The 19423-nt window shown below is 44.1% G+C and overlaps 1 protein-coding gene across 25 annotated transcripts in view; it reads right to left on the reverse strand.

Moving 5' to 3' along the window:
• Positions 1 to 19423, reverse strand: part of palld (palladin, cytoskeletal associated protein) — a 95083-nt gene that overhangs the window by 20715 nt on the left and 54945 nt on the right. The gene's annotated exons all lie outside the window — the stretch shown is intronic.

Genomic DNA, 19423 nt, shown 5'->3' on the forward strand with positions numbered 1-19423 from the left:
TTACATCCCTGTGTTTTTGTGTACGTGTTTGTTTTGGGCTTCGTCCCCCTGCCTTTGCATGGCATGTCGTACTTTGAGTGGAGTATTAAAACCCCCTATTACATATTCCTGCGCCTGTCTCCAATCATTTATACAACGTGACATTGTATACTGGAATGAAAAAAGGGGGGCGAGTAAACTACGCATCCTATGTCCACTCCCTGCTTTGAAGGGGTAAATTACAGGGACATCTTTTAGTCCCTGTAGTCTTGAATGCTAGCTGTGTCACCAGAGACTCTGGGTTCGAGCCCAGGCTCTGTCGCAACCGGCCGCGACCGGGAGGTCCATGGGGCGACGCACAATTGGCCTAGCGTCGTCCAGGTTAGGGAGGGTTTGGCCGGTAGGGATATCCTTGTCTCATCGCGCACCAATGACTCCTGTGGCGGGGCGGGCGCAGTGCACGCTAACCAGGTTGCCAGGTGCACGGTGTTTCCTCTGACACATTGGTGCGGCTAGCTTCCGGGTTGGATGCGCGCTGTGTTAAGAAGCAGTGCGGCTTGGTTGGGTTGTGTTTTGGAGGACGCATGTCTTTCGACCTTCGTCTCTCCCGAGCCTGTACCAGAGTTGTAACGATGAGACAAGATAGTAACTACTAACAATTGGATACCATGGAATTGGGGAGAAAAGGGGGTAAACATTTTTTTTTAAAGAGGTGGATGTTCATTGACTTAAAACCATACAGCCTATTAATTTACAGCAATTAACATTCAACTCTCCACATGCCTTGTTTAGTCTGAAAGGGTCTTTTCCTACAGCTGTTCTCAACTGCATGTTTTCTAGATGCCAGTCTGACTCTCTGGGGTACAAGAAACAAAACTGTAGGTCTACACTTACTGTATGTAGACAGAATTTCTACAAGGTACAAAGCTCTGAGTTGGTACTTGGTAAAAACGTTCTCTCTCCTGTGAGCAGGTAATAAATGACAGAACCTGCTGAAATGACTGACGTTAATTCACTTATTTCCTCGGTTCCTCTGACAGTCGGTTCCTCTGACAGTCGGTTCCTCTGTCTTGCGGTGCAGTAGGGACTTGCAGGGAGGGAGGGAGGGAACGTCCTGCTCTCTGTCTCCATGTCAACGGGCCAGTGTTGTGCTGTACCGAGCTGAGCCAACTGGCCCACACAACACCCAGTTACAGTGTGAAAAAACTGCAGAGCTCAGCTCTGTCATTCCAAACTGTAACGCTACATTACAGTTAAATCTCTCTCTCTCTTTCTCCTTATCCTTCTCTCTCAGCCTCCATTTGGAGGTATTAATAGGCTGTTAAATGTTATTTCTCTTTTTCTCTCATCATGAAAAATACTTTTTTTTAAATTAGAATAATTTAACCTATATTTGATTAGGCAAGTCAGTTAAGAACAAATTCTTATTTTCAATGACAGCCTACACCGGCCAAATCCGGACGATAGTAGGCCAATTGTGCTCGCCCTATGGGACTCCCAATCATGGCCAGTTGTGATACAGCCTGGATTCGAACCGGGGTGTCTGTAGTGATGTGCCTTAGACCACTGCGTCACTCAGTTGGCCTGGTTCCTGGGTGTAAATTCTTTAACATTGAACACAATGAGAGAGCGCTTCAGGAAAAACGTTTTGATTTACTTACCATTCAGCATTCAATTATACTCATAACAACACGTCAATTATACAATTATTCTGGTGGTGGTTTTTTAACTCCAGTTCCTACATGCAAAGATTAGCAGCATCACTGAGCTTAACGGAGTCAGTACCACTTGTCTGAGTAGGAGTTCATTGAATCTGTATTTTATAGCATAATGTAGCAAGCTGAAACAGACCATGTTATAGCAGTCAGAGCAAGTTGAAACAGACCATGTTGTAGCAGTCAGAGCAAGCTGAAACAGACCATGTTGTAGCAGTCAGAGCAAGCTGAAACAGACCATGTTACAGACCATGTTGTAGCAGTCAGAGCAAGCTGAAACAGACCATGTTATAGCAGTCAGAGCAAGCTGAAACAGACCATGTTATAGCAGTCAGAGCAAGTTGAAACAGACCATGTTATAGCAGTCAGAGGAAGTTGAAACAGACCATGTTATAGCAGTCAGAGCAAGCTGAAACAGACCATGTTATAGCAGTCAGAGCAAGCTGAAACAGACCATGTTATAGCAGTCAGAGCAAGCTGAAACAGACCATGTTATAGCAGTCAGAGCAAGCTGAAACAGACCATGTTATAGCAGTCAGAGCAAGTTGAAACAGACCATGTTATAGCAGTCAGAGCAAGTTGAAACAGACCATGTTATAGCAGTCAGAGCAAGCTGAAACAGACCATGTTATAGCAGTCAGAGCAAGCTGAAACAGACCATGTTATAGCAGTCAGAGCAAGCTGAAACAGACCATGTTGTAGCAGTCAGAGCAAGCTGAAACAGACCATGTTGTAGCAGTCAGAGCAAGCTGAAACAGACCATGTTATAGCAGTCAGAGCAAGCTGAAACAGACAATGTTATAGCAGTCAGAGCAAGTTGAAACAGACCATGTTATAGCAGTCAGAGCAAGTTGAAACAGACCATGTTATAGCAGTCAGAGCAAGCTGAAACAGACCATGTTATAGCAGTCAGAGCAAGCTGAAACAGACCATGTTATAGCAGTCAGAGCAAGTTGAAACAGACCATGTTATAGCAGTCAGAGCAAGCTGAAACAGACCATGTTATAGCAGTCAGAGCAAGCTGAAACAGACCATGTTGTAGCAGTCAGAGCAAGCTGAAACAGACCATGTTATAGCAGTCAGAGCAAGTTGAAACAGACCATGTTATAGCAGTCAGAGCAAGCTGAAACAGACCATGTTGTAGTAGTCAGAGCAAGCTGAAACAGACCATGTTATAGCAGTCAGAGCAAGTTGAAACAGACCATGTTATAGCAGTCAGAGCAAGCTGAAACAGACCATGTTGTAGCAGTCAGAGCAAGCTGAAACAGACCATGTTATAGCAGTCAGAGCAAGCTGAAACAGACCATGTTGTAGCAGTCAGAGCAAGTTGAAACAGACCATGTTGTAGCAGTCAGAGCAAGCGGAAACAGACCATGTTATAGCAGTCAGAGCAAGCTGAAACAGACCATGTTATAGCAGTCAGAGCAAGTTGAAACAGACCATGTTGTAGCAGTCAGAGCAAGCTGAAACAGACCATGTTATAGCAGTCAGAGCAAGCTGAAACAGACCATGTTGTAGCAGTCAGAGCAAGTTGAAACAGACCATGTTGTAGCAGTCAGAGCAAGCTGAAACAGACCATGTTATAGCAGTCAGAGCAAGCTGAAACAGACCATGTTATAGCAGTCAGAGCAAGTTGAAACAGACCATGTTGTAGCAGTCAGAGCAAGCGGAAACAGACCATGTTATAGCAGTCAGAGCAAGCTGAAACAGACCATGTTGTAGCAGTCAGAGCAAGTTGAAACATACCATGCCAGCCACAGAGCTGCCTCTTCTCCGTGACTCTAATCATGCTGTCTTCAATCAAAGCTCTCTCTAATCATGCTGTCTTTAATCAATGCTCTCTCTAATCAACATGTCTATAAAGGTCCTGTTTACACACACAGTTACTGGTTTGTGCTTCCTAGACAATGATGGCCTCTAGTCTATACAGATATAGGATCTACAGTTTGACTGACTGACATGCAACCATGCAAGCTGTGAGCCATCGCTGGGTTTTACAACCTCGCTTGTTTGGGTACGGGGAAGGGGAGAATGTCTTAGCCGCTGGTTGACTAGGAGTAGAGGAGGGAAAGGGTTTATGGGATTCCGCCAGCAGCACTCACTGATGACAGGAAGCGACCATGGGATGACAGGAAGTAGTTGAGTGTAAATAGCCAATAATGAGGGGGTTCTTTCTGTAAACAGCAACAAGGGGCTAAGCTTCCTGCTGCACTGTGTGTACATACTGTACAAGCCAGCTATGAATAAGTGAAAAGCTGTTGATCTACTCAAATGTCTGAACAACAGTTGTACATTTTCCCACAATCAGACATGTTAATAATAATAACATATTAATGTGTGTTTATGAGTGTGTGTGTGTGTGTCACTGTTTAACCACACGTCACCATGCCAGTCTACAGCTTTTAAAAAGTGTGGCCTTGTCAAACATGAATGATATATACCTAAACAACAGAATGGAGCCCTGGCATTACACCTCCAAAACAAATACAGCCACTGTGTGTGTGTGTGTGTGAGATACAGTGGAAACACACCAAGGTGGTGACACAACAACATGCTGGCCCCAAACCATGCCCCGGGCCAAGAGTTTATCAGACCAGGTCCAGAAACGCAGGGTGAAATCAATAGGAGCATGGGAAATACCAGAGACTCCTGAGTCTGACTCCCACTGCAATCACGTATGCAAATACACCTCGCTCTCTCTGTCAAACACACCTCCACAAGCATGAGCAGACAGACAGTACAGTATGATCAGTGATCAGTGTCTCACTGTGCCTGACAGCTTGTTTCACACTTCCTTCACCTGTATTAACACACCCCCATTACATCTTACAGCGCGTCAACCTGCACTTGACTGATCCATGACAGAAACAGCCTAGTCTGTCACACTGTCTGACAAATTGACTGACTGAACTGACTGAGACTGACAGACTCTGACTAACTGGCTGGTTATCTACCTGACTGACTATTAGCTACTACTTATTTGGTTGACTTTAATTAAGGAAATACTGATGGATCGATGTGCCATCAATGGGTATCTTCTCCTGTTGTGGAGACACAAGAAACAGGAATCCTATAGCTATGGGCCAAAATCACCATAACACAGTTCTTAATGATTTGTCCCATCGCTGCAGAATAATGTTTACACTATGACATCTGTATTTACAACAGAAAAGTAGCAGGTCATTACACATACATTGGTCACCAAGGGTCTCTAATAAGATCAAAGCTCTATTTTAGACAACCATTTGGAGTTCTATTAGAGGAGGGGGAGACTAGTCCTTTGTTAAGTTTACGGTAAGCGGCTGCAATAACAGTTCACAGGACTCCTGTATACAAACACCCCCAGCGAGATAGCTGAATGTTTGTGTTTGACATCATCACTTTAGATCATGATAAACTTCCATCAACAAATTCAAGTGAAGTCCTCAAACAGGTGTGGGCTGTGCGCACACAAACCGCACAAAAAACAAACACAAACAGAGACAGTACATACACAAGTAGGCCTACATGTACACACACAATTTGAATATTTTTAATAAAAGTACAGTCTAAATCATCAGTCTAAATCATATCCTTTTCCACATGGAGGTGCATGTTGGCCGAACCTCCAGTCCAGTCAGGTTTAGAACCAGAGTTAACCCATTGACCTGACCCACATCACAGGCTAATTTACCACCATGCAGGCCCAAACTCTTCACTCACAGCGACTCATACAGCTCTCCCTAATCCCTCCTCCCATGGTTTGGCTCAGTGCTCCTCCTCAGGAGAGAGAGAGGAGACAGAGGAGCCGTCCAACTTTCCATGGACATTTCATACCCCCCTAGACTCAGCTCCTAGATCAGTTCAACTTGAGGTTCTGTATTGGCAGGAGTAGTCCCTGACATTTTTCATATAGACAACAAAGGAAACCAGAAAAGCATAAAGTAAAATATGACTTTTTGTTATCAACTCCCATTCTCTCTCTCTCACTCCATGTCCCACTCAATTTCTCTCTCTTTGTTCTCCTAGACTTCCAAATGTATTTTCAACCTCTCCATGTTTCTCTCTTTCACCTCCTCCCTTGCTCTGTCTGTACCCCACTCCCTCCCTCTCTCTCTGGCTCTAATTGCACACACAACACATAAAACAGAACCAGACTGTTTTCTTTTCCCCCGCTTTAACAACTGCACAGAGCGTGTGGCTCATTCTGACCAGACTAACAGTTCAGGGTTGCTCCAGCTCCCATCAACCCCTTAAATTATGTCTCTCCCCCAACCATCTCTCTCTCTCTCCCCTCTATTTAATCCGTCTATCTTGGGAGCCATTTTATGTAGAATCAAATAATAGGTGAGAAGTGCAGAGAATGAACAGTGCGCTCACTCCCTTCCTCCCTCACTTCCTCCCTCCTTCCCTGCATCCCTCCTTCCCTCTCTACCTCCCTCCCTCCCTCCCATTCCTCCTTCCCTCCCCCTTTTTCCTTCCCTCTGTCCGGTTAGAGTGTTTTTCTGTATTGCAGGAATGCTCAAGACATTCTTCCTGGGATTGGAATGGGAAAGACATCGCCATCAAATGGGATTAGCAGCAGGAGTGGAGAGGGAGAATGAGAAAGAGGAGGAGAGACAGAGAAAGTGAGGGGAAGGGAGGGGGTAGAAACAAGAGAACCCAGTGAAGGACTAAAGCCAAACCTGACACTACTATTCTTACCTGACAGACTATTGTGCTAACTAATCTATCAGACCCCAAAGGGGCACCACACAACTGACCTATATAAAAACACAACGGGTCCTTCACCACTAACACAACACAACCCAGAATAAAGCATCAGTAAAGCAGCCAGTTGCCTCCAGCCCTATCCTTTCCAGAATAACCACTTCCCAGAACTTCCAGTAAATGAATGGGTTTCTATCTCCGCCTCTCTCTGTCCTACAAACCACACATCCATACTCCAACACATGCTTTTTACATTAACTGTCTAAGGGGCTGGCAAAGCAGACAGAAATTACGAAAAAGTGTTCCTGGTTCTCCTTCTCTATCATTTGTGTGTTTCCTTATTCTGTACTCCTTCATTCCATCTCTCAATTCAACCCTTTTTAGTTCTTCAGAAGCATAAAAATAACAGATTGTGATTTTGAGATAAGTTTTAGCCCACAAAGTTTTACCACAGAAAAAAGAACAATGGCAACACTGTCTTTCATTGAAGCAGTGAGCTCAGCATAAAGCAACAGTGGCTATGCTAATGTGGTGTGTTCACATCGTCTTCTCTCTCTCTAATGAACTGAACTTGACTTAGCGTTAATGAAGAGCATCTTGCTGCTTGCTTGTCACCCTCTCTCCCTCTCCCTTCCCCTCTCTCCCACTCCCTTCCCCTCTCTCCCTTCCCCTCTCTCCATAAACGCTAACTTCCACTGAAGTGTGTTAAATTGACAAATGTTGTGTCTGATTCTGTAAAGAATTTGTAAGAAAGAGTAATACCTTCAGTGACGTGGCCCAGGTGAGTGTGTCTGTCTGCGGCTCAGGTATTCCCCAGGAGGAGTGTGTGTGTGGTTGTTTCTGCCAGTCTGCCAGGTAGCGGAGCAGCATATATAGAGCAGTCAGCAGCCAGACTCAGCCTCCCTTGCGCTCTGCATGAGTCAGCCTAAACCTTCTTCACAATAAAAGCCTCTGTTTCACAATAAAAGCTCTGTAACACGGGCCATTGATCTAGAGACTTCCCTTTCAGAACCAGGCTCCTGGAATAACAATCCTCCTTCGCCATGTTCTTTTAATCACTGCCCACTGTCTGGAGGTTGTTGAGGAATGATCTGCCTTGCTGTTATCGATCCTTCCTGGGTCTCTTCTACTTTCCTCATTCTTTATCTCAAGCGTTTTCTCTTCTTTCTCTGGCTAGTTCTCTCTGTACGCATTCATTCACACTCCAGGTCCACATTTAGGGCAACAAATGTAACCAATCAGATAGCTGATGAACAAAAACATGTGTTTTTATTTTTTTACATTAATGGCATGACTAATGAAAAACGTTGCACATGAACTTCAGGACTGTCTTGAGCTTGCCAGGCAGCTGATAATGAAGAAACAAGAGTTCTCTGTGTATAAACTCAGTTCCATATGTGTCTCTTTAACATACATGTTTCCATAAAACCAATGCCTCAATAAGAAAGTGATTGTTAATACAGCATTAGAGAGTTTACAAGCTACACCTCATAAACACAAGGTCTCTGCTGTGGGTACAGCTCTGAATCACAGCACAGATATGTGACAAAGCCTGGCAGCCAGAGCAACACGGTTCTGAAGACCATAGAGCACTACGGTCCACAAACACAAAGACAAAGCAGTAACCGAAGCCACGGATCGGACAGTGAGGAGACAGACAGGATGTTCTGGTGCTCACCTCTCTTAGAGACTTTTATTGACAATATTACCAGGTGCAGGACTAATTGGCCAATAAACTTTGTACAGAAAATGACAAACAGGTCGTTGACAAAGACTTGAATAAATCAAACATATTCTCAGTACAAACTATTCCGGCAACAACTCTTTGCCTATAACAAAACTCAGGTATAACTCTACTCTAGCCAACCTGTTACCTGTCCAGCCTGCTCTCCCTCAGGTATAACTCTACTCTAGCCAACCTGTTACCTGCCCAGCCTGCTCTCTCCCAGGTATAACTCTACTCTAGCCAATGTGTTACCTGCCCAGTCTGCTCTCTCCCAGGTATAACTCTACTCTAGCCAATGTGTTACCTGCCCAGCCTGCTCTCTCCCAGGTATAACTCTACTCTAGCCAACCTGTTACCTGTCCAGGCTGCTCTCTCCCAGGTATAACTCTACTCTAGCCAACCTGTTACCTGTCCAGCCTGCTCTCTCCCAGGTATAACTCTACTCTAGCCAACCTGTTACCTGTCCAGCCTGCTCTCTCCCAGGTATAACTCTACTCTAGCCAATGTGTTACCTGTCCAGACTGCTCTCTCCCAGGTATAACTCTACTCTAGCCAACCTGTTACCTGTCCAGGCTGCTCTCTCCCAGGTATAACTCTACTCTAGCCAACCTGTTACCTGTCCAGCCTGCTCTCTCCCAGGTATAACTCTACTCTAGCCAACCTGTTACCTGCCCTGCCTGCTCTATCCCAGATATATCTGTGATGAGAGACGGACCAAGGCGCAGCGTGATTAGTTCCACATATTTTAATAAAGCGAAACTTCCAAACAAAACAATAAACAACGAAATGTGACATCAGTGGTGCTACATACACAAAACACATATCCCCAACCCAGGTGGGAACAATGGAGAACTTAAGTATGATCCCCAATTAGAGACAACGATAAACAGCTGCCCCTAATTGGGAACCATACCAAGTACACCAACATAGAAATAGGAAAACTAGTCACGCCCCGACCTACAAAACCATAGAGAACCAAGGGCTCTCTATGGTCAGGGAGTGACAATAACTCTACTCTAGCCAACCTGTTACCTGCCCAGCCTGCTCTCTCCCAGGCAAAAGCCAACTGAGCACCTAAGTATTCTTTCCAGGAACTCCCTCCAGCTAGGAATGTTCCATCATGATAGCCCCAAAACACTTTTCTACCATAAATGCGTAATTTCCCATGGACATATACTGTATCATAACCTGTTTGGGATAGGGGGCAGAATTTTCATGTTTGGATGAGTAAACTGCCTGCTACTCAGGCCCAGTTGCTAATATATGCAGATTAGATTTGGATAGAAAACCCTCTGAAATGTCTAAAACTGTTTGAATGATGTCTGTGAGTATAACAGAACTCATATGGCAGGTGAAAACCTGAGAAAAATCCAAGTGGGAAATCTGAGGTTTGTAGTTTTTCAACTCATTGCCTATCGAATATACAGTGTATATGGGGTCAAATTGCACTTCCTAAGGCTTCCACTAGATGTCAACAGTCTGTAGAACCTTGTTTGATGCTTCTACTGTAAAGGAGGGGGGAATGGGAGCTGAATGAGTCAGAGGTCTGCCAGAGTGGCATGAGCTGGTCACGCGCATTCACGTGAGAGTTCCATTGCAATTCTGAAGACAAAGGAATTCTCTGGTTGGAACATTATTGAAGATTTATGATAAAAACATCCTAAAGATTGATTCTATACATCGTTTGACACGTTTCTACGAACTGTAATATGACTTTTCTTCTGAACTTTCGCATGGGCCTGCCCGCGCGTCGTGAGTTTGGATTTGTGAACTGAACGCGCTAACAAAAGGAGGTATTTGGACATAAATGATGTACTTTATCGAACAAATCAAAAATTTCTCATGGATATGGGATTCCTGGGAGTGCATTCTGATGAAGATCATCAAAGGTAAGTGAATATTTATAACGCTATTTCAGACTTCTGTTGACTCCAACATGGCGGATATCTGTATGGCTTGATTTGTTTTTTTGAAATCTGACACAGCGGTTGCATTAAGGAGAAGTATATCTCTAATTCTGTGCATAGTACTTGTATCTTATATTAAAGTTTATGATGACTATTTCTGTAAATTGATGTGGCTCTCTGCAAAATCACCGGATGTTTTGGAAGCAAAACATTACTGAATATAACGCGCCAATGTAAACTGAGATTTTTGGATATAAATATGCACTTTATCGAACAAAACATACATGTATTGTGTAACATGAAGTCCTATGAGTGTCATCTGATGAAGATCATCAAAGACTAGTGATTCATTTTATCTCTATTTCTGCTTTTTGTGACTCCTCTCTTTGGCTGGAAAATGGATGTATGTGTTTTGTGACTAGGCTCTGACCTAACATAATCATATGTTGTGCTTTCACTGTAAAGCCTATTTGAAATCGGACACGATGGGTAGATTAACAAGAAGTATATCTTTAATTTGGTGTATTGCACTTGTGAATGTATGAAAGTTACATACTTCTAAAAAATATTTTGGAATTTCGCGCGCTGCCTTTTCACCAGAATGTTATCGAGGGGTTCCACTAGCATAACCCCTCACCATACAACGGTTTTACATAAACCGGCTTTGTAATCATGTTACCCAATGAAATTGCTGTACAATATGATCTTGTTGCCATCTGAAGAGTGTTTTGAATACTGATGTTTGATTTTCTGGTTTTAAGCATTAAACTTTCAAATTGCTCTTTGTTGACTGTTGATGGGTGCTATCGTCCTCCATCAGCACTTGTACCCTACCTGCCCTAAGCTCTCTCCTGGCCCCTTACACTAAGTCTGAATTTATGTGACCTAAACTGGGACATCTTTAAACCCCTCGACCATGTCCTAAAGCAATTAGATCTTTGTCACATTATTACTAATCCCACAAGGTATGATTCCAAACACCCAGAAAAGGCAACTCCCCTCGATGTTATCCTCACAAATCCTGATAGGTATCAGTCTGGTGTTTTCTGTAATGACCTTAGTGATCACTGTTTTGCAGCCTGTGTCCGTAATGGCTGCTCAGTGAAACGAGCTGTCCTGATTTGTCATAGACGCTTGCTAAAAAACTTTCATGACCAAGCCTTCCTTCATGACCTGGCCTCTGTAAAATGGTATAGAACCATCTTGATCGCCTCTTTTGAAGATGCTTGGACCTTCTTTTTTGTATATTTTCAGGGGTATTGTTAACAAACACCCCCATAAAGAAAATGAGAATTAAAAACAGGTTCAGCCCCTGGTTCGACCGTGATCTTGCAGAGTTACTCCACGTCAAGAATTGCATTTGGCAAAAGGCTCGGCACACACATACTCAGGCTGACTGGCTATCGTTCAGGCAAATGAGAAATAAGTGCACTCAGGCTATCCGGAAGGATAGTTACTTTAGGAGCAGTTCTCTGTGGGTCTAACCCCAAGAAGTTCTGGAAAATGGTTAAAGACCTGGAGAATAAACCCTCCTCCTCACAGCTGCCCATGTCCCTTAATGTTGATGATGTGGTTGTTACTGACAGGAAGCACATGGCTGAGCTCTTTAATCACCACTTCATTAAGTCAGGATTCCTATTTGACTCAGGCATGCCTCCTTGCTCGTCCAACATTTTCTCATCTCCCACCCCTTCTAATATGACTATGCATCTCCCTCTTTTTCCCCTGCCCCACTACAATTTTCTCCCTGCAGGCAGTCACTGAGTCCAAGGTGCTAAAGGAGCTCCTGAATCTTGACCCCATAAAACATCTGGGTCAGATGGTTTAGACCCTTTCTTATTTATGGTTGCCGCTCCTATCACCGCCAAGCCTACCTCCAACCTTTTTAACCTGTCTATGCTTTCTGGGGAGGTTCCCATTGCTTGGAAGGCAGCCACGGTTCGTCCTTTATTTAAAGGGGGAGATCAAGCTGATCCTAACTGTTAAAGGCCTATTTCTATTTTGTCCTGTTTATCAAAAGTGTTGGAACAACTTGTCAATAATCAACTGCCTGGCTTTCTTGATGTCTATAGTATTCTCTCGGGTATGCAATCTGGTTTCTGGTGAACCTGGTTTCCAGATGTGTCACTGCAACCTTAATGGTGCTCAATGATGTCACCATTGCCCTTGATTCTAAGCAATATTGTGCTGATATTTTTATTTACTTGGCCAAAGCTTTTGATACGGTAGACCATTCCATTCTCGTGGGATGTATTGGTGTCTCTGAGGAGTCTTTTGGCTGGTTTTCTAACAATCTCTCGCAAAGAGTGCAGTGTATAAAGTCAGAAAATCTGCTGTCTCTGCCACTGCCTGTCACCAAGGGAGTACCCCAAGGCTCGATCCTAGGCCCCACGCTCTTCTAAATTTACATCAACAACATAGCTCAGGCAGTAAGAAGCTCTCTCATACCTTTAATTGCAGATGATACAGTCTTATACTCGGCTGGCCCCTCCCTGGATTTTGTGTCAAATGCTCTACAACAAAGCTTTCATACTGTCCAACAAGCTTTCTCTACCCTTAACCTTGTTCTGAACACCTCCAAAACAAATGTCATGTGGTTAGGCAAGAGGAATGCCCCTCCTCCCACAGGTATTTTTACTACCTCTGAGGCTTTAGAGCTTGAGGTAGTCACTTCATACAAGTACTTGGGAGTATGGCTAGACGGTGCACTGTCCTTCTGTCAGCACATATCAAAGCTGCAGGCTAAAGTTAAATCTAGACTTGATTTCCTCTATCGTAATCGCTCCTCTTTTACACCAGCTGCCAAACTAATCCTGATTCAGATGACCATCCTACCCATGCTAGATTATGGAGATAGAATTTATAGATCGGCAGGTAAGGGTGCTCTCGAGTGGCTAGATGTTCTTTACCATTCGGCCATCAGATTTGCCACCAATGCTCCTTATAGTACACGTCACTGCACTCTGTACTCCTTTGTAAACTGGTCATCTCTGTATACCTGTTGCAAGACCCACTGGTTGATGCTTATTTATAAAACCCTCTTAAGCCTCACTCCTCCCTATCTGAGACATTCTGTTAAAGGTCCCCAAAGCACACATGTCCCTGGGTCGCTCCTCTTTTCAGTTCACAGCAGCTAGCGACTGGAACGAGCTGCAAGAAACACTCAAACTGAACAGTTTTATCTCAATCTCTTCATTCAAAGACTCAATCATGGACACTCTTATTGACAGTTGTGGCTGCTTTGTGTGATGTATTGTTGTCTCTACCTTCTTGCCCTTTGTGCTGTTGTCTGTGCCTTATAATGTTTGTACCATGTTGTGTTGCTACCATGTTGTTGTTACCATGTTGTTGTTATGTTGTGTTGCTGCCTTGCGATGTTGTTGTCTTAGGTCTCTCTTTATGTAGTGTTGTGCTGTCTCTCTTGTTGTGATGTGTGTTTTGTCCTATATTTATATTGTATATAGGCCCCCATCCCCTCAGGAGGCTTTTTGCTTTTTGGTAGGCCGTCAACGATGACTCATAGACTAACTTGCCTCATGCTTAATGTACACCAGCACTTCAACAAGAAAGCAGCCATAAACAACATGGCACTTCAGACAAACATGAGGTAGGTTAAATTATATGATTATACTCTACCAATACTTTGATCGTTATTCTCATAATATATTTCACATTACTAGATCATATTTGTTTAAATGGGCAGTTTTATACATGATAGAAACATTGTTAAAAGCTACTTTGTTTTAGTAACTGGCGTGATCAACAGACAATCGACTTTGGCTCCTTATGTCAAAATATTATTGGCAAACGGAATGCGCTACTCAACCCAACATTCTCTTTGGTTTCAGGATTCTTGACTTTTCCTTGAAGAGATACAATAAAGAGTCTCTCTTCAACCAATCATTTGTTTCAGTGTCATTGTCTACAGGTTATGGACATGCGCTCCATGTCACGGCCGTCCTCCTCTTCATCTGAAGAGGAGAGGCGAGATGGATCTGAGGACCAATACGCGGCGTGGTAAGTGTCCATGGTCAATCTTTAATAAAGAAAGTAGTAAACACTGAAAACTATACAAAACCAGTAAACAAAATAACAACCGTGACGCTAATCATATGGACTGTGCTGAAACAAGCCATCAACATAGACAATCACCCACAAACAAACAGTGCAACCCAGGCTACCTAAGTATGATTCTCAATCAGAGACAACTAATGACACCTGCCTCTGATTGAGAACCATACTAGGCCGAAAACATAGAAATGCCCCAAAACATAGAAAAACAAACATAGACTGCCCACCCAACTCACGCCCTGACCATACTAAATAAATACAAAACAACGGAAATAGAGGTCAAAACGTGACACTCCATGACAACCACTGACAAAGAGCAATAAGGCACACAAACAAAACCCTGAACGCAAAGAGTTTGAAAGATCAACACAAAGCTCTGAATCCAACAGGCATGAAACATAGTTTCAACAAGTCCACAGATGTATATTAAACATGTTGTTTAGTTATACTGTATAAACTCGATTTGGGAACGAATTAACATTCCAAAGCATCAAAATCACATTTAAGATGAACTCTCAGTACAAAAAACCAAACAGTATCCAGGAACCTCTGTAAACAAGTTATGTGTATCTGTGTGTGAGTGAGAGAGACAGAGCAGGGTAGAATGGTTTGGAACGTGGCCTTCAGTTTGTTGCAGTTGTTCTCTGTTACCCTGACAACGACCTCAGAGGTTAAAGAGGTTTGTAGCAGGCCCAATCATTTAATCTCTGTGGTATGACAATTATGCAGACGGCATGGGTTTGAATGGCACTGAGTCAATCCACATGCGATATATAGCACATTAAAGGGGATTAGTAGCTTCCTCATCTTTACCTCTCTGGGCATAGCAGGCTTCCCACGCATACACACATGGTGTCACTTACAGGCAAGCAGGCTGTTGTTCTAAGCTCCCCCATGTTTGGGATTGTTAGCCCGGTTCATATGTACGTACGTGTGTGTGTGAGTGTGTGTGTTTGTGCATGTGTGTGCATGTGCGTTTATGACAGACATTTAAGTAAGGAATGGGAGTTCCTGGATGCCATGAGGGGGGAAGACGCCACATGGTGAGGTTGTGACCCCATTCGCAGCCATTTGCTAGCAGCATTTTAACACATAATACTCACCTTTGACATCTGACCCCTGAAAGATAATTGTTGAACCTCATCTGCCATGTGGCTCCAGCAGAGCCCACACCTTCCACCTCCTCCTCTTTGGACACACAGGGTCAGAACATGACTTTGTATTGTTCTGTGATTTCAAGAACCAAACGAACACACACACACACACACACACACGCACACGCACGCACACACACACACACACACACACACACACACACACACACACATTATCTCTCTCTCTCTCTCTCTCTCTCTCTCTCTCTCTCTCTCTCTCTCTCTCTCGCTCTCTCTCTCTCTCTCATTGTGACTCATTGTGGTAGGTCTCTCAGGGTGGAGGCTGTGACAGATCAGTCTGGAACAGTGAGGATTAACACAGCTGTCTGATCATGATGACCCTCACACCCTGCAGGGGTTCTGAGAGGCACTACAGCATCACTTCCTCCTCACCATGACGACAGGCCCACAGTGCCACATTATGATCCACAACCTGTTTTTAGACTGACCAGAACTCAACTTGAACCAGAACTCAACCACATTTCAAGTAGTCCTCAATCAAGGATGGAGTTATGAAGGTTATGGTTATTTTATGTCATGTTTTTAAGTTTAGATTGTGAGTGGGTTATGACAAGGCAGAGTTGAGGTTGTTTAAACCACTGATCTGTGCTTGACTCCTCTGCTTTTCACAATCCGTAATCCTCAAATAATCTAAAGCAAACAAGAAAATGAAGCCTGGTAGAGATTCTCACAGAGGGTTTGCCAGAGAGGGTTCAACAGTAGGCTGTTTATAAAATGGATATGTGCACAATAACTATTTCAACTGTCAGGTTTTGATTCCTTGTTTTATGAAACAGTGATTAAGATATAAAATGTTGGCAGGATAATTGCTGCTTGTGTGTTTGACGACGCCCACCCACAGATTATATCCCAACCCATAATCTAATGTTGTGTCACCGTGATCACAGTCAGTACTACAGTCACACCTCACTGTGCCTCGTTCACTTGGCTCTTCTCTATGATCCTCTCCTCAAAAACCTTACATGGTCTGGGTTTGGACTTTCCCTTCAGAGGCTGCTGCTTGAACTGAATGTCCTTGGTGTTTCTGTACAAATAAATACTGTATCATTATCTTTTGTAGATTAAGTTTGCATGTGAATCTAGTAAATGTTGACAGTAATCACCAAGATGGCAATTAATAACTTGACGATTTGCCACACAGCAGCTACAGGGAATCTCAGGGGGACTCTGAGGCACCAGTTCCAGGAAAGAGGCACTTTCTAAATCCCTTCCATATAAAAATGCTCACACCAGCACAAGCATACATACACACCTTGTTTTCAGGGTATGTTGTAACCATTCAACATGAAACAGTTCCTGTGAAGTGTCACACTGGGTAAGTATGTACAAGACTAGAAAGCTGATACTGAACACCAATGCCACTTACACTCCATCACAATGTACACATGTGGGGGTTCGCACACGTACACACACACACATGCATGCACACACACAAACAGACACAAACACACACACACCTACACACACACAGGGAAAGCAGATTGACAAATTCCAGGTGTTAACAGTCCAGTGTGATACAGCTTTATTCTTGGTCGCGGGTGTCCCCTTAAACCCCTGGTGAATCTTAATCATAAATCAGGACGGAACATACACACTCTCCAGAATGGCAGCCCAGTGACCTCACACTGATATGATAGCTCCCACCTAAGTTATTTATGACCTGCCTCAAGGCATGGCTACAGACCCAACAACCTTTAACAGCTTAATACAGAGTGTTATACACTGCTGCCCTTAAGCCCCAAAACATACTCAACCTGCCTCTCTCTCTCTCTCCCCCTCTCCCTCTCTCTCACTCTTAAAACACAAGGCCAGTGTTCTGATCCTAAATGCCAACGTGTGGCCTCTCCTCTGAGAGCTTCCTCTGATTCTTCCACCAGGTGTGGCAACACCAGTAACAACAGCCATCAGAACCACACACTGACTGACTGACTGGCCCAGCTCCATCTTCCTCCAGTACAGACAGTCACAGTGCAGACAGACAGCGGGCGTGTTTTCCCAGATCAGGTCTTGTACAGTCACCTCAGCCTGCCAAGTCATACAGCAACTTCCTCTCCACAGTAGTGCCCTGAATCTCCACAGTAGAGGCATGAATCTCCCCAGTAGAACCCTGAATCTCCACAGTAGAGCCCTGAATCTCCACAGTAGAGCCCTGAATCTCCACAGTAGAGGCATGAATCTCCCCAGTAGAACCCTGATTCTCCACAGTAGAGCCCTGAATCTCCCCAGTAGAGCCCTGAATCTCCACAATAGAGCACTGAATCTCCACAATAGAGCCCTGAATCTCCACAGTAGAGCCCTGAATCTCCACAGTAGAGCCCTGAATCTCCACAGTAGAGCACTGAATCTCCACAATAGAGCCCTGAATCTCCACAATAGAGCACTGAATCTCCACAGTAGAGCCCTGAATCTCCACAGTAGAGCCCTGAATCTCCACAGTAGAGCCCTGAATCTCCACAGTAGAGCCCTGAATCTCCACATTAGAGGCATGAATTTTAAGCCCGAGCCCTACCCATGCCCATGACGTTCAGGCCCTACCCTACCCAGGCCTGATTGCTTCTGCCAAATTTAAGGCCCTGCCCAAAACCCGAAATCAGAAATAACTTCCTCTGTTAGTAAATCCATTTGCTGCTCCTCTCTGTCTGTCACTCGCTCCCTGCGTACAGCGAGCTGTGCATGTGCTCTGCTCATGGCTTTCTGAGTCTGTTATCCATAGCAATAGCTCTGCTTGGGCTGCTCTGCTCAATAAAGAGACATGAGAGAGCAGTTAGCTGTTAGTTACTTTTCATCACTCTAAACTCCAACTGTCTTATATTTGACGAGGTTGAAGCACTTCTGACACCATGTTAGGATTTTAGTCAGATATAACTGTGCTGCGCAGCAGAGTACATGCAAATGGCTCAGCTTTAAAATGTTAGTCATCATTTTAGTGATACCTGAGCCCTGCCAGTACCCTAGTTATTGATGAAAAAACAGGACCTACCCGGCCCTAACCGATGTATAATGTCGGGGCCCGTCAGGCTTTGGTCAGGTAGGAGGAGAGCTCTACTTCACAGCCCAGCTCTGTTAATGCAGCTCTGAGATAGCATCGACAGGAGAGCTTTCATCAAGATACCAGCCCACAGACCCACAGCTCACAGTTCAAGGCAATGTGAGGCATAAATAACAGGTGTAGGACTATGTAATGGTTGAGATGCATGGATGCAGTAGTACGTCCTCTTAGACCATCACACTAAAATGACTTTCTTTCCTTGTGAATAAAATACAGCAGTTAAAGCAGTAACTGTGACTGTGATTTATCTATTTAAAAACATCCATCAAAACAGACACTGATTCACAGACCTTATTGGCTCCAGTGAAATGGTAGCCGTTGCATGATAGTGCTTCGTTTTACATTAGGAGACAGAGAGCAAATACAGTGGGCTCATAGTTTCCATTCAGTTCCCCATTGGATTCACAGCAATTTAGAAAAACGACTCAATCAGAACCTTGATTAAAGTTACATTGGAGGCCTCAAATCAAATCCAGATAAGATAAAAACAGACTTTTACATCAGAGGCAGTAAAAGTCACACAACAGCGTCCCCTTTCACAAACGTAGACACTGTAGAACCGTGGCTTCAACATTGTGCAAAAGCATGCAGTTTAAAAACGTTATTGTTTTCAGGAGAACAAATGAGAGGCAGTGACCCCTGCCGTGAGGTCAGAGGTTGAAGGTCAAAAGTGGCCGGTGCCTGAGGCTTTAGTTTGTCAGCCAACACTTCTACAGGTCACCAGGGGACAGAGAGGAAGCTAAGCTCCAGCACGGCATGGCACAACGCATTGACCCCTGGGTAATGGCAGGGCTGGTTGTTTTTACTGTGTAATTACTGAGTGTATGTAGCAGAGGAGAGGGGGGTCAGTGCACCGTCCCTCTGCACGCTTCACCACGGGGAGCTGATTGTTTTTGGCAGTATGTTTGTGTCATTATTGTGGAAAAACTCACTCAAGGAAGCAGCTTTATGGTGATCCTGCTATTTGCAGAAACTCAAGCCGGGACACCAAAAGAAATACAGCAAAACAATCTGAATGTGCCAACACATCGTTATGATGCCATTATTCTTCCAACTCCACTGCTCCAGACCCAGACCCAGACCAGACCCAGACCAGACCCAGACCAACCCTT

The sequence above is a fragment of the Oncorhynchus mykiss genome, chromosome 5, assembly GCF_057628025.1.
Source record: "Oncorhynchus mykiss isolate SJ-2025 chromosome 5, ASM5762802v1, whole genome shotgun sequence".
Classification (NCBI taxonomy): Eukaryota; Metazoa; Chordata; class Actinopteri; order Salmoniformes; family Salmonidae; genus Oncorhynchus; species Oncorhynchus mykiss.